General features: G+C 46.2%; 1 long non-coding RNA gene across 1 annotated transcript; it reads left to right on the forward strand.

Annotated features, from left to right (window-relative positions):
* Positions 1-3,460: 3,460 nt before the first annotated feature.
* Positions 3,461-10,144, forward strand: LOC127932157 (uncharacterized). The gene is made up of 3 exons (XR_008144396.1): positions 3,461-5,453; positions 5,600-9,866; positions 10,122-10,144. It is a non-coding gene; the product is annotated as an uncharacterized LOC127932157 (long non-coding RNA).
* Positions 10,145-13,825: the final 3,681 nt, after the last annotated feature.

Raw genomic sequence — 13,825 nt, forward strand, 5'->3', positions numbered from 1 at the left:
CATGGCTGTAAAACATGTATGTATCCCTGATTGTTTTATTATAACATGTTTTAAAAGGCCATTCGTAAACTATGCTCGATTCCGTTATATTATGTTTTTTCCTCTTGATGTGACGTTACTATGTAAAAGGCACGCTGGAGCGAAATGCCTAGCACAATGTAATATTTCGCAAGGGAGAACATGTCATTGCTGGGCTATTCTGCAATAATTCCATTCCATACGACTGCATTTGCGCTTCCTAAAAGGACAGAGCACATTTGATTCGGGATCTTTATGGTGGAACATGCCCATGGCCTTTCATAATATCCCATGTCGTCGGGACATTGTGTGAAGGCGATGTGTGTGTGACATGAGGTGATACGAAATGAATGAATACTCCATTTCCATGGTGCGTTCTAGGCATACAGTCATTGGTTCTAGGGCTCCAGAGGCACAACTTGTAGCGTCAATGACGCGGCTATTTCCCTCACATCCTCTGCTCAGCCCTCGCCCCAACTGACAGCTTTAATAACAAACGTAGCTTATTCTCCACGATAGTCATATAGCCATGTTGTCATATAAAGCTAGTAGACCAACACAAATAATGAAGAATAAGTCAATTAGATGTAATAAGCGTTCCCAGTAATGAGAATAAAAAGTTGATGATCATACACAGCAATATCTATATCAGTATCACAGTGTCCCAGTGTGGATCAAGTTTCAATGTCACATGCAGAAGTACAGTGCAATCTTTCTTGCAAGCTCCAAACCCAACAATGCAGTAATCAATATAAATGTAGCACAAGAAATAACATAAGGTAGAACAAAAACACACAAGAAATAAAACTAATAAGATCATATTTGGTGTTAGTATTACAGTGGCCCAGTGTGGCATAGTGAGGTCAGGGCCAGTTCTAGCCTTTTGGGGGCCCTAAGCAAGATTTGGTTGCCCCCCCCCCCTGCCCCCCACCAAGTGGGCAATATTTTTTAGTGTGCTCCCTCTTGACAGGGGAGGGAAAAATGTACGTTTTAATGTTAATTTCCTGCAACTCTAAATGTTGCAGTTTAAAGCAAGTTTTCTGCAGTTCTACGCATTTTGCCAATTTCAAAATGTTATAATACATTTCATGCAATTTTACCATGGGGCAGAGATACATTTCTGCAGTTTTAAAGCGAGCTTTCTGCAGTTCTAAACATTTTGCCTTGGGGCTGAGAGAACATTTAGTGATTGTTATGCATTTGTATTAATTTCACCATGGGACAGAGAGAAATGTTTTAAAGCTAATTTCCTGCATTCTACACATTTTGCCATGACTTATGACATGTTAATTATATCTGAGTGAGAGTGACTAACAAAATCAATGGGGGGCCCGTGGCCACATGCCCTGTGTGCCGGTTAGGTATACAGCCATGATTACTACAATTTTAGATAACTGGCTAGACTAATTTACCAATCTAAAAATTGTTAGCTGCCATGGCGAATTGAGTGACTGTCAGTGACTGACAAAACAAGAGGAAAACTGCAGACGCACAACAAAAAAATAATTGGATCCGAGTTCCCCTAGTGGCCAGGGGCCCAAAGCGACCGCACATGTTGCTTATGCCTGGAGCCTGTTTAGCTTTAGGCTGAGTGTTAGCCTCCTGGGGATAGAGGCCATGCAGTGGACAGAAGAGAGCACATTTATTAAATTATATTCTATAATATTATATTCTATTACATCCTATTCTATTCTATTATGTTTTATTCTGTTTTATTCTGTTATATGACCACTCAGGTGGGTGGCATCTCACTTTTTTGCCCATGGATGAGAGTGAATTCAGATCCATGATGACAGTCAATCCTTGAGCACTTATGTTGAATATATTGCCAGATATACTGGCATACTATTGCTCACAAAGTGCTTTCATCTTTATCACAAGTTTCATCAGGCATTAAAATTCCTGTCCAGTAATGTGGCTTACCTCTGCACTATACATCCCTACGTTAAGCCTGCGTACCAGGGTGGACCTATGGCTTGAACCACACACACTCTTACTGACCGTCAACCCTCTCACTCACCTTCATGTTTACCTCAAGGAAGATGCTGTATAGTGCTCTGTTTCTGTTTAATTCAGCCCTGTCATTATATAGTGCAGCTATCCCATCAGGCAGATCACTCAAGAGGGACTTCGAAATTGGATATCTATCCATGTCCTGAGGATGTCGGGAAATGCCTTCAAATCCGGCCACTAGGGGCAACAGTCAGCACTATTACCATCAAGTAGGCTTGGGTTTTCCCATGACCGAATCCCATGACTCTGGATCAGAGGGGTGTGTGATTGATCCCAGTTTTTGATAGCCCCTTTATTTATTATTTTATTTACCCCAGACTACTTATTTACCCTAGTCCACTTGCCTCATTCTCCCCAGACACTCCCATCTCACACAGTGCACCCACACTCAGATTGATTGATGCTTATGCACACACACACACACACGCACACAAGCACACACACAGACAGTCATAAACAGACACGTGGCTGTATGCATAACGCGCTAAGACACTGATCCAAACGGCACACATGGTCCCACATCACACCCTCTCAGAAACACACAAACACCTTCAGGGGTATGTTCAGTCAGGCATTCCCAAGCCCAGTCTTCCCATTACATGTGTTTAACGTTTCTGAAAGGCATTTCTATGACATGTGGACATAATATTGAGTGACTGACATCACCAATAACTAATCACTGATTGTTATTATTATTTATATATATATATATATCCAGATAATCACACCAAAAAAGTATTCCTACAAACAGCACACTGTGAGGGAGTACAATAAGCATCTGGTAGAATTTAAATGAAATAAACATTCAGAAGACTGTTACGCCACATGCTCAGGCAGGTCCATGTATGGAAGTGGTCTCACCTCTCACCATGATGCTTCTGAGCAGGGGAGCAACTTTGGTTTATTAAGAAGTGAGGAGGGGCAAAACAAATATTTGTCTTTTTACAAATATAAATACTCCAAACAGCCTACCCGACTGCTCAGAGGCGTCCACATGGTCCTAAAGAACACCGTTACCTCATTTGTATCACATTCCAATGATGAAACTGGGGGGGACAAAAATGCAATTTCAGAATGTGGGGGGACATGTCCCCCCCGTCCCAAGTTAAAGTTGCACCCCTGCTCCTGAGCCCCTTCTGTTTTCAAATACATAAGATCTGTTTCAGATCAGAAGTTTAAATAATAATGTCACAGTTAGCGTTCTTGTAAAAGGAGAACAACTCTTCAGTGTTTTTAACCATCACAAACTTTGTAATGTGTGTCACACTGATACAGTGGACATGCTCATTGGTCAGGTTCAGTGATTTGGTTGTGCACTGTTGTCCCTAGGATTTTTTTCAGCAGCTGTGGCAAAGTTTGTGTGGGGGGGTGGTGGCGGGTGAGTGTGTGTGTGTGTGTGTGTGTGTGTGGGGGGGGTAATGTGCGCAGCTAACGCTGCGGTGTCCGATCAACATTTTTAAAGGCCCTCTTGGTCGCAGAGACAACATTTTGCTATTTGAAAGACCTTTCTGCAATTCTACACATTTTGCCATTGTGGTAGAGGTACCATTTTACAGTTTTAAAACTAGTTTACTGCAATTCATATTTTTTTGCAATGGTTTTTGCTCTTATGTTATCTGAGTGACTCAAACATTATAATAAAATCAGTGGGGGCCCAATGCCAAGACATTTTTAAACTTTTTGATATTCTTTGACTAGTCTGTTTTTATTTTGGTGATTGTTAGTTCTCAAAGATGAGTATTCAAAACATTAAGAACACCTGCTCTTTCCATGACATAGACAGACCAGCAATGTTCCCTCTCATTTTTTAAATCACTGAGCAAATTTCAGGTCTGCTGAGTGCAAACTGTACCCGCTTTAAGTTTGTTTTAACAGTGGTCAAATATGCTACTGTGGCTATTTGATCATCATGTAGGCCTACTAGAGCCGGCCTACCATCCAAAAAGAGAAAATGCCAGTGTGTGGTGTTCAAAGGAAGCCAACATTCCATGAGACTTTAAAAAAAAACACGCAGGGCTTGACATTAACCTGTTTATTCACTTGTCCTTCAGATAAGGAGGTGAGTGAGTGAAATGTTGTTTTGTTGTTTGATGCAAGAAACCGCTTCAGAAAAAAAAGCCTAATTATTCTCATACCATTATTACAGAGAATCAGACAAATTAGGTCTGTGTAGAATATGTGCCTGAGTCATGCCTGTATGTGCCTGAGTCATGCCTACAACAACATCTCTTGGTTAGTTTTGCATACTGGAGCAGCAGGTAGCTGGCAGGTAGCCTAGTGGTGAGAGCCGAAAGGTTGCAAGATCGAATCCCTGAGCTGACAAGGTAAAAATCTGTCGTTCTGAACAAGGCAGTTAACCCCCTGGGGTTCCTAGGCTGTCATTGAAAATAAGAATTTGTTCTTAACTGACTTGCCTAGTTGAATAAAGATAAAATGTTAAGTCTTGCATAGTTTGTTTTGTTTCGGCATGTTGCATTGAAAGTGGCTAATATTGCATTGATTTCATCGCAATTCCCACCATAAAGGGAAACGTTGTGGGGAAAACTCTAGAAAGTTCAATTAAGTTCAATCTTGTGCTTCTCTGGACGAGCTGATATTTCTTCTGCACTAAGCGCACATCCACAGCTTAGAGGAAACATTGCTGACCAGGTGAATCCAGGTCAAAGCTATGATCCCTTATTGATGTCACTTGTTAAATCCACTTCAATCATTGTAGATGAAGGGGAGGAGACAGGTTAAAGAAGGATTTTTAAGCCTTGAGACAATTGAGAAAGGGATTGTGTATGTGTGCCATTCAGAGGATGAATGGGCAAGACAAAAAATGTAAGTGCCTTTGAATGGGGTATAGTAGTAGGTGACAGGCGCACTTTGTGTCAAGAACTGCAATACTGCTGGGTTTTTCCCGCTCAACAGTTTCATATGTGTATCAAGAATGGTCCACCATACAAAGACTTCCATCCAACTTGACACAACTGTTGGAAGCATTGGAGTCAACATGGGTCAGCATCCCTGTGGAACGCTTTGAAACCTTGTGAAAATAAAGACGAGAAATAAAAAGGCATCCAGAGGAGGATAGGATAGGTAGAGGATAGGTAGAGGAGAGGATAACCAGAGGATAGGTAGAGGATAGCCAGAGGATAGGTAGAGGAAGAGGAGAGGATAGTCAGAGGATAGGTAGAGGAGAGGATAGTCAGAGGATAGGTAGAGGAGAGGATAGTCAGAGGATAGGTAGAGGAGAGGATAGCCAGAGGATAGGTAGAGGAGAGGATAGTCAGAGGATAGGTAGAGGAGAGGATAGCCAGAGGATAGGTAGAGGAGAGGATAGCCAGAGGATAGGTAGAGGAGAGGAGAGGATAGGATAGGTAGAGGAAGAGGAGAGGATAGCCAGAGGATAGGTAGAGGAGAGGATAGCCAGAGGATAGGTAGAGGAGAGGATAGCCAGAGGATAGGTAGAGGAGAGGAGAGGATAGGATAGGTAGAGGAAGAGTAGAGGATAGCCAGAGGATAGGTAGAGGAGAGGATAGCCAAAGGATAGGTAGAGGAAGAGGAGAGGATAACCAGAGTATAGGTAGAGGAGAGGATAGCCAGAGGACAGGTAGAGGAGAGGATAGCCAGAGGATAGGTTTAGGAGAGGATAACCAGAGGATAGGTAGAGGAGATGATAGCCAGATGACAGGTTTAGGAGAGGATAACCAGAGTATAGGTAGAGGAGTGGATAGCCAGAGAATAGTTATAGGAGAGGATAGCCAGATGACAGGGAGAGGAGAGGATAGCCAGAGGATAGATAGAGGAGATGATAGCCAGAGGATAGGTTGAGGAGAGGATGGCCAGAGGATAGGTAGAGGAGAGGATAGCCAGAGGACAGGTAGAGGAGAGGATATTGAGGCTGTTCTGAGGGTAAAAAATAGGAGAGGATAGCCAGAGGATAGGTAGTGGAGAAGATAACCAGAGGATAGGTAGAGGAGAGGATAGCCAGAGGACAGGTAGAGGAGATGATAGCCAGAGGATAGGTAGAGGAGATGATAGCCAGAGGATAGGTAGAGGAGATGATAGCCAGAGGATAGGTAGAGGAGATGATAGCCAGAGGATAGGTAGAGGAGAGGATAACCAGAGGATAGGTAGAGGAGATGATAGCCAGATGACAGGTTTAGGAGAGGATAACCAGAGTATAGGTAGAGGAGTGGATAGCCAGAGAATAGGTATAGGAGAGGATAGCCAGAGGATAGGTTTAGGAGAGGATAGCCAGAGGATAGGTAGAGGAGAGGATAGCCAGAGGATAGGTAGAGTAGATGAAAGCCAGATGACAGGTAGAGGAGAGGATAGCCAGAGGATAGATAGAGGAGATGATAGCCAGAGGATAGGTTTAGGAGAGGATGGCCAGAGGATAGGTAGAGGAGAGGATAGCCAGAGGACAGGTAGAGGAGAGGATATTGAGGATGTTCTGAGGGTAAAAATTAGGAGAGGATATCCAGAGGATAGGTAGAGGAGAGGATAACCAGAGGATAGGTAGAGGAGAGGATAGCCAGAGGACAGGTAGAGGAGAGGATAGCCAGAGGATAGGTTTAGGAGAGGATAACCAGAGGATAGGTAGAGGAGATGATAGCCAGATGACAGGTTTAGGAGAGGATAACCAGAGTATAGGTAGAGGAGTGGATAGCCAGAGAATAGTTATAGGAGAGGATAGCCAGATGACAGGGAGAGGAGAGGATAGCCAGAGGATAGATAGAGGAGATGATAGCCAGAGGATAGGTTGAGGAGAGGATGGCCAGAGGATAGGTAGAGGAGAGGATAGCCAGAGGACAGGTAGAGGAGAGGATATTGAGGCTGTTCTGAGGGTAAAAAATAGGAGAGGATAGCCAGAGGATAGGTAGTGGAGAAGATAACCAGAGGATAGGTAGAGGAGAGGATAGCCAGAGGACAGGTAGAGGAGATGATAGCCAGAGGATAGGTAGAGGAGATGATAGCCAGAGGATAGGTAGAGGAGATGATAGCCAGAGGATAGGTAGAGGAGATGATAGCCAGAGGATAGGTAGAGGAGAGGATAACCAGAGGATAGGTAGAGGAGAGGATAGCCAGAGGATAGGTAGAGGAGAGGATAGGATAGGTAGAGGAAGAGGAGAGGATAGCCAGAGGATAGGTAGAGGAAGAGGAGATGATAGGATAGGTAGATGAAGAGGAGAGGATAGTCAGAGGACAGGTAGAGGAAGAGGAGAGGATAGCCAGAGGATAGGTAGAGGAAGAGGAGAGGATAACCAGAGGATAGGTAGAGGAGATGATAGCCAGATGACAGGTTTAGGAGAGGATAACCAGAGTATAGGTAGAGGAGTGGATAGCCAGAGAATAGGTATAGCCAGGGGATAGGTTTAGGAGAGGATAGCCAGAGGATAGGTAGAGGAGAGGATAGCCAGAGGATAGGTAGAGGAGATGATAGCCAGATGACAGGTAGAGGAGAGGATAGCCAGAGGATAGATAGAGGAGATGATAGCCAGAGGATAGGTTTAGGAGAGGATGGCCAGAGGATAGGTAGAGGAGAGGATAGTCAGAGGACAGGTAGAGGAGAGGATAGGTAGAGGAGAGGATAGCCAGAGGATAGGTAGAGGAGAGGATAGGATAGGTAGAGGAAGAGGAGAGGATAGCCAGAGGATAGGTAGAGGAAGAGGAGATGATAGGATAGGTAGATGAAGAGGAGAGGATAGTCAGAGGACAGGTAGAGGAAGAGGAGAGGATAGCCAGAGGATAGGTAGAGGAAGAGGAGAGGATAACCAGAGGATAGGTAGAGGAGAGGATAGGTAGAGGAGAGGATAACCAGAGGATAGGTAGAGGAGAGGATAGCCAGAGGACTGGTAGAGGAGAGGATAGCCAGAGGATAGGTTTAGGAGAGGATAACCAGAGGATAGGTAGAGGAGATGATAGCCAGATGACAGGTTTAGGAGAGGATAACCAGAGTATAGGTAGAGGAGTGGATAGCCAGAGAATAGGTAAGGCCAGAGGATAGGTTTAGGAGAGGATAGCCAGAGGATAGGTAGAGGAGAGGATAGCCAAAGGATAGGTAGAGGAGATGATAGCCAGATGACAGGTAGAGGAGAGGATAGCCAGAGGATAGATAGAGGAGATGATAGCCAGAGGATAGGTTTAGGATGGATGGCCAGAGGATAGGTAGAGGAGAGGATAGCCAAAGGACAGGTAGAGGAGAGGATATTAGGGCTGTTCTGAGGGTAAAAATTAGGAGAGGATAGCCAGAGGATAGCTAGTGGAGAAGATAACCAGAGGATAGGTAGAGGAGATGATAGCCAGAGGATAGGTAGAGGAGATGATAGCCAGAGGATAGGTAGAGGAGAGGATAGCCAGAGGACAGGTAGAGGAGAGGATAGCCAGAGGATAGGTGGAGGAGATGATAGCCAGAGGATAGGTAGAGGAGATGATAGCCAGAGGATAGGTAGAGGAGAGGATAACCAGAGGATAGGTAGAGGAGAGGATAACCAGAGGATAGGTAGAGGAGAGGATAACCAGAGGACAGGTAGAGGAGAGGATAGATAGAGGAGAGGATAGCCAGAGGATAGGTAGAGGAGAGGATAGGATAGGTAGAGGAAGAGGAGAGGATAGCCAGAGGATAGGTAGAGGAAGAGGAGATGATAGGATAGGTAGATGAAGAGGAGAGGATAGCCAGAGGACAGGTAGAGGAAGAGGAGAGGATAGCCAGAGGATAGGTAGAGGAAGAGGAGAGGATAGCCAGAGGATAGGTAGAGGAGAGGATAACCAGAGGATAGGTAGAGGAGAGGATAGCCAGAGGACAGGTAGAGGAGAGGATAGCCAGAGGATAGGTTTAGGAGAGGATAACCAGAGGATAGGTAGAGGAGATGATAACCAGATGATAGGTAGAGCAGAGGATAGCCAGAGGACAGGTAGAGGAGATGATAGCCAGAGGACAGGTTTAGGAGAGGATAACCAGAGTATAGGTAGAGGAGAGAATAGCCAGAGGATTGGTAGAGGAGAGGAGAGGATATCCAGAGGATAGGTAGAGGAGAGGATAGCCAGAGGATAGGTTTAGGAGAGGATAGCCAGAGGATAGGTAGAGGAGAGGATAGCCAGACGATAGGTAGAGGAGATGATAGCCAGAGGACAGGTAGAGGAGAGGATAGCCAGAGGATAGTTAGAGATGATAGCCAGAGGATAGGTTTAGGAGAGGATGGCCAGCGGATATGTAGAGGAGAGGATAGCCAGAGGACAGGTAGAGGAGAGGATAACCAGAGGATAGGTAGAGGACAGGATAACCAGAGGATAGGTAGAGGAGAGGATAGCCAGAGGATAGGTAGAGGAGAGTATAGCCAGAGGATTGGTAGAGGAGAGGAGAGGATATCCAGAGGATAGGTAGAGGAGAGGTAGAGGAGAGGATAGTCAGAGGATAGGTAGAGGAGAGGATAGCCAGAGCATAGGTAGAGGAGAGGATAGCCAGAGGACAGGTAGAGGAGAGGATAGCCAGAGGATAGGTAGAGGAGATGATAGCCAGAGGACAGGTAGAGGAGAGGATAGCCAGAGGATAGTTAGAGATGATAGCCAGAGGATAGGTTTAGGAGAGGATGGCCAGAGGATATGTAGAGGAGAGGATAGCCAGAGGACAGGTAGAGGAGAGGATAACCAGAGGATAGGTAGAGGAGAGGATAACCAGAGGATAGGTAGAGGAGAGGATAGCCAGAGGATAGGTAGAGGAGAGGATAGCCAGAGGACAGGTAGAGGAGAGGATAGCCAGAGGATAGGTTTAGGAGAGGATAACCAGAGGATAGGTAGAGGAGATGATAGCCAGATGACAGGTTTAGGAGAGGATAACCAGAGTATAGGTAGAGGACTGGATAGCCAGAGAATAGGTATAGGAGAGGATAGCCAGAGGATAGGTAGAGGAAGAGGAGAGGATAGGATAGGTCGATGAAGAGGAGAGGATAGCAAGAGGACAGGTAGAGGAAGAGGAGAGGATAGCCAGAGGATTGGTAGAGGAGAGGATAACCAGAGTATAGGTAGAGGAGAGGATACCCAGAGGATAGGTAGAGGAGAGGATAGCCAGATGACAGGTTAAGGAGAGGATAACCAGAGTATAGGTAGAGGAGTGGATAGCCAGAGAAAAGGTATAGGAGAGGATAGCCAGATGATAGGTTTAGGAGAGGATAGTCAGAGGATAGGTAGAGGAGAGGATAGCCAGACGATAGGTAGAGGAGATGAGAGCCAGAGGACAGGTAGAGGAGAGGATAGCCAGAGGATAGTTAGAGATGATAGCCAGAGGATAGGTTTAGGAGAGGGTGGCCAGAGGATATGTAGAGGAGAGGATAACCAGAGGATAGGTAGAGGAGAGGATAACCAGAGGATAGGTAGAGGAGATGATAGCCAGATGACAGGTGTAGGAGAGGATAACCAGAGTATAGGTAGAGGAGTGGATAGCCAGAGAATAGGTATAGGAGAGGATAGCCAGAGGATAGGTTTAGGAGAGGATAGCCACTGGATAGGTAGAGGAGAGGATAGCCAGAGGATAGGTAGAGGAGATGATAGCCAGATGACAGGTAGAGGAGAGGATAGCCAGAGGATAGATAGAGGAGATGATAGCCAGAGGATAGGTTTAGGAGAGGATGGCCAGAGGATAGGTAGAGGAGAGGATAGCCAGAGGACAGGTAGAGGAAAGGATATTGAGGCTGTTCTGAGGGTAAAAATTAGGAGATGATAGCCAGAGGATAGGTAGAGGAGAGGATAGCCAGAGGATAGGTAGAGGAGAGGATAGGATAGGTAGAGGAAGAGAGGATAGCCAGAGGATAGTTAGAGGAAGAGGAGAGGATAGCCAGAGGATAGGTAGAGGAGAGGATAACCAGAGGATAGGTAGAGGAGAGGATAGCCAGAGGACAGGTAGAGGAGAGGATAACCAGAGGACAGGTAGAGGAGAGGATAGCCAGAGAATAGTTAGAGATGATAGCCAGAGGATAGGTTTAGGAGAGGATGGCCAGAGGATATGTAGAGGAGAGGATAGCCAGAGGACAGGTAGAGGAGAGGATAACCAGAGGATAGGTAGAGGAGAGGATAACCAGAGGATAGGTAGAGGAGAGGATAGCCAGAGGATAGGTAGAGGAGAGGATAGCCAGAGGATAGGTAGAGGTAAGGAGAGGATATCCAGAGGATAGGTAGAGGAGAGGATAACCAGAGGATAGGTAGAGGAGAGGTAGAGGAGAGGATAGTCAGAGGATAGGTAGAGGAGAGGATAGCCAGAGGATGGGTAGAGGAGAGGATAACCAGAGGATAGGTAGAGGAGAGGAGAGGATAGGATAGGTAGAGGAAGAGGAGAGGATAGCCAGAGGATAGGTAGAGGAGAGGATAGTCAGAGGATAGCCAGAGGATAGGTAGAGGAGAGTATAGCCAGAGGATAGGTAGAGGACAGGAGAGGATAGGATAGGTAGAGGAAGAGGAGAGGATAGCCAGAGGATAGGTAGAGGAGAGGATAGCCAGAGGATAGGTAGAGGACAGGAGAGGATAGGATAGGTAGAGGAAGAGGAGAGGATAGCCAGAGGATAGGTAGAGGAGAGGATAGCCAGAGGATAGGTAGAGGAGAGGATAGGATAGGTAGAGGAAGAGGAGAGGATAGCCAGAGGATAGGTAGAGGAAGTGGAGAGGATAGGATAGGTAGATGAAGAGGATAGGATAGCAAGAGGACAGGTAGAGGAAGAGGAGAGGATAGCCAGATGATTGGTAGAGGAGAGGATAACCAGAGTATAGGTAGAGTTGAGGATAGCCAGAGGATAGGTAGAGGAGTGGATAGCCAGAGGACAGGTAGAGGAGAGGATAGCCAGAGGATAGGTTTAGGAGAGGATAACCAGAGGATAGGTAGAGGAGATGATAGCCAGATGACAGGTTTAGGAGAAGATAACCTGAGTATAGGTAGAGGAGTGGATAGCCAGAGAATAGGTATAGGAGAGGATAGCCAGAGGATAGGTTTAGGAGAGGATAGCCAGAGGATAGATAGAGGAGATGATAGCCAGAGGATAGGTAGAGGAGAGGATGGCCAGAGGATAGGTAGAGGAGAGGATAGCCAGAGGACAGGTAGAGGAGAGGATATTGAGGCTGTTCTGAGGGTAAAAATTAGGAGAGGATATCCAGAGGATAGGTAGTGGAGAAGATAACCAGAGGATAGGTAGAGGAGAGGATAGCCAGAGGACAGGTAGAGGAGAGGATAGCCAGAGGATAGGTAGAGGAGAGGATAGCCAGAGGACAGGTAGAGGAGAGGATAGCCAGAGGATAGGTAGAGGAGATGATAGCCAGAGGATAGGTAGAGGAGATGATAGCCAGAGGATAGGTAGAGGGGAGGTAGAGGAGAGGATAACCAGAGGATAGGTAGAGGAGAGGATAGCCAGAGGATAGGTAGAGGAGAGGATAGCCAGAGGATAGGTAGAGGAGAGGATAGCCAGAGGATAGGTAGAGGAGAGGATATTGAGGCTGTTCTGAGGGTAAAAATTAGGAGAGGATAGCCTGAGGACAGGTAGTGGAGAAGATAACCAGAGGTTAGGTAGAGGAGAGGATAGCCAGAGTACAGGTAGAGGAGAGGATAGCCAGAGGATAGGTAGAGGAGATGATAGCCAGAGGATAGGTAGAGAAGATGATTGCCAGAGGATAGGTTTATGAGAGGATAGCCAGAGGATAGGTTTAGGAGAGGATAGCCAGAGGATAGATAGAGGAGATGATAGCCAGAGGATAGGTAGAGGAGAGGATAGCCAGAGGATAGGTAGAGGAGAGGATAGCCAGAGGATAGGTTTAGGAGAGGATAGCCAGAGGATAGGTAGAGGAGATGATAGCCAGAGGATAGGTAGAGGAGAGGATAGCCAGAGGACAGGTAGAGGAGAGGATAACCAGAGGATTGGTAGAGGAGAGGATAACCAGAGGATAGGTAGAGGACAGGAGAGGATAGGATAGGTAGAGGAAGAGGAGAGGATAGCCAGAGGATAGGTAGAGGAGAGGATAGGATAGGTAGAGGAAGAGGAGAGGATAGCCAGAGGATAGGTAGAGGAAGAGGAGAGGATATGATAGGTAGATGAAGAGGAGAGGATAGCAAGAGGACAGGTAGAGGAAGAGGAGAGGATAGCCAGATGATTGGTAGAGGAGAAGATAACCAGAGTATAGGTAGAGGAGAGGATAGCCAGAGGATAGGTAGAGGAGAGGATAGCCAGAGGATAGGTAGAGGAGTGGATAGCCAGAGAATAGGTATAGGAGAGGATAGCCAGAGGATAGGTTTAGGAGAGGATAGCCAGAGGATAGATAGAGGAGATGATAGCCAGAGGATAGGTAGAGGAGAGGATGGCCAGAGGATAGGTAGAGGAGAGGATAGCCAGAGGACAGGTAGAGGAGAGGATATTGAGGCTGTTCTGAGGGTAAAAATTAGGAGAGGATATCCAGAGGATAGGTAGTGGAGAAGATAACCAGAGGATAGGTTTGAGGAGAGGATAGCCAGAGGACAGGTAGAGGAGAGGATAGCCAGAGGATAGGTAGAGGAGAGGATAGCCAGAGGACAGGTAGAGGAGAGGATAGCCAGAGGATAGGTAGAGGAGATGATAGCCAGAGGATAGGTAGAGGAGATGATAGCCAGAGGATAGGTAGAGGAGAGGATAGCCAGAGGATAGGTAGAGGAGAGGTAGAGGAGAGGATAACCAGAGGATAGGTAGAGGAGAGGATAGCCAGAGGATAGGTAGAGGAGAGGATAGCCAGAGGATAGGTAGAGGAGAGGATATTATGGCTGTTCTGAGGGTAAAAATTAGGAGAGGATAGCCTGAGGACA

This window comes from Oncorhynchus keta, chromosome 10 (genome assembly GCF_023373465.1).
Source record: "Oncorhynchus keta strain PuntledgeMale-10-30-2019 chromosome 10, Oket_V2, whole genome shotgun sequence".
Taxonomy (NCBI): domain Eukaryota; kingdom Metazoa; phylum Chordata; class Actinopteri; order Salmoniformes; family Salmonidae; genus Oncorhynchus; species Oncorhynchus keta.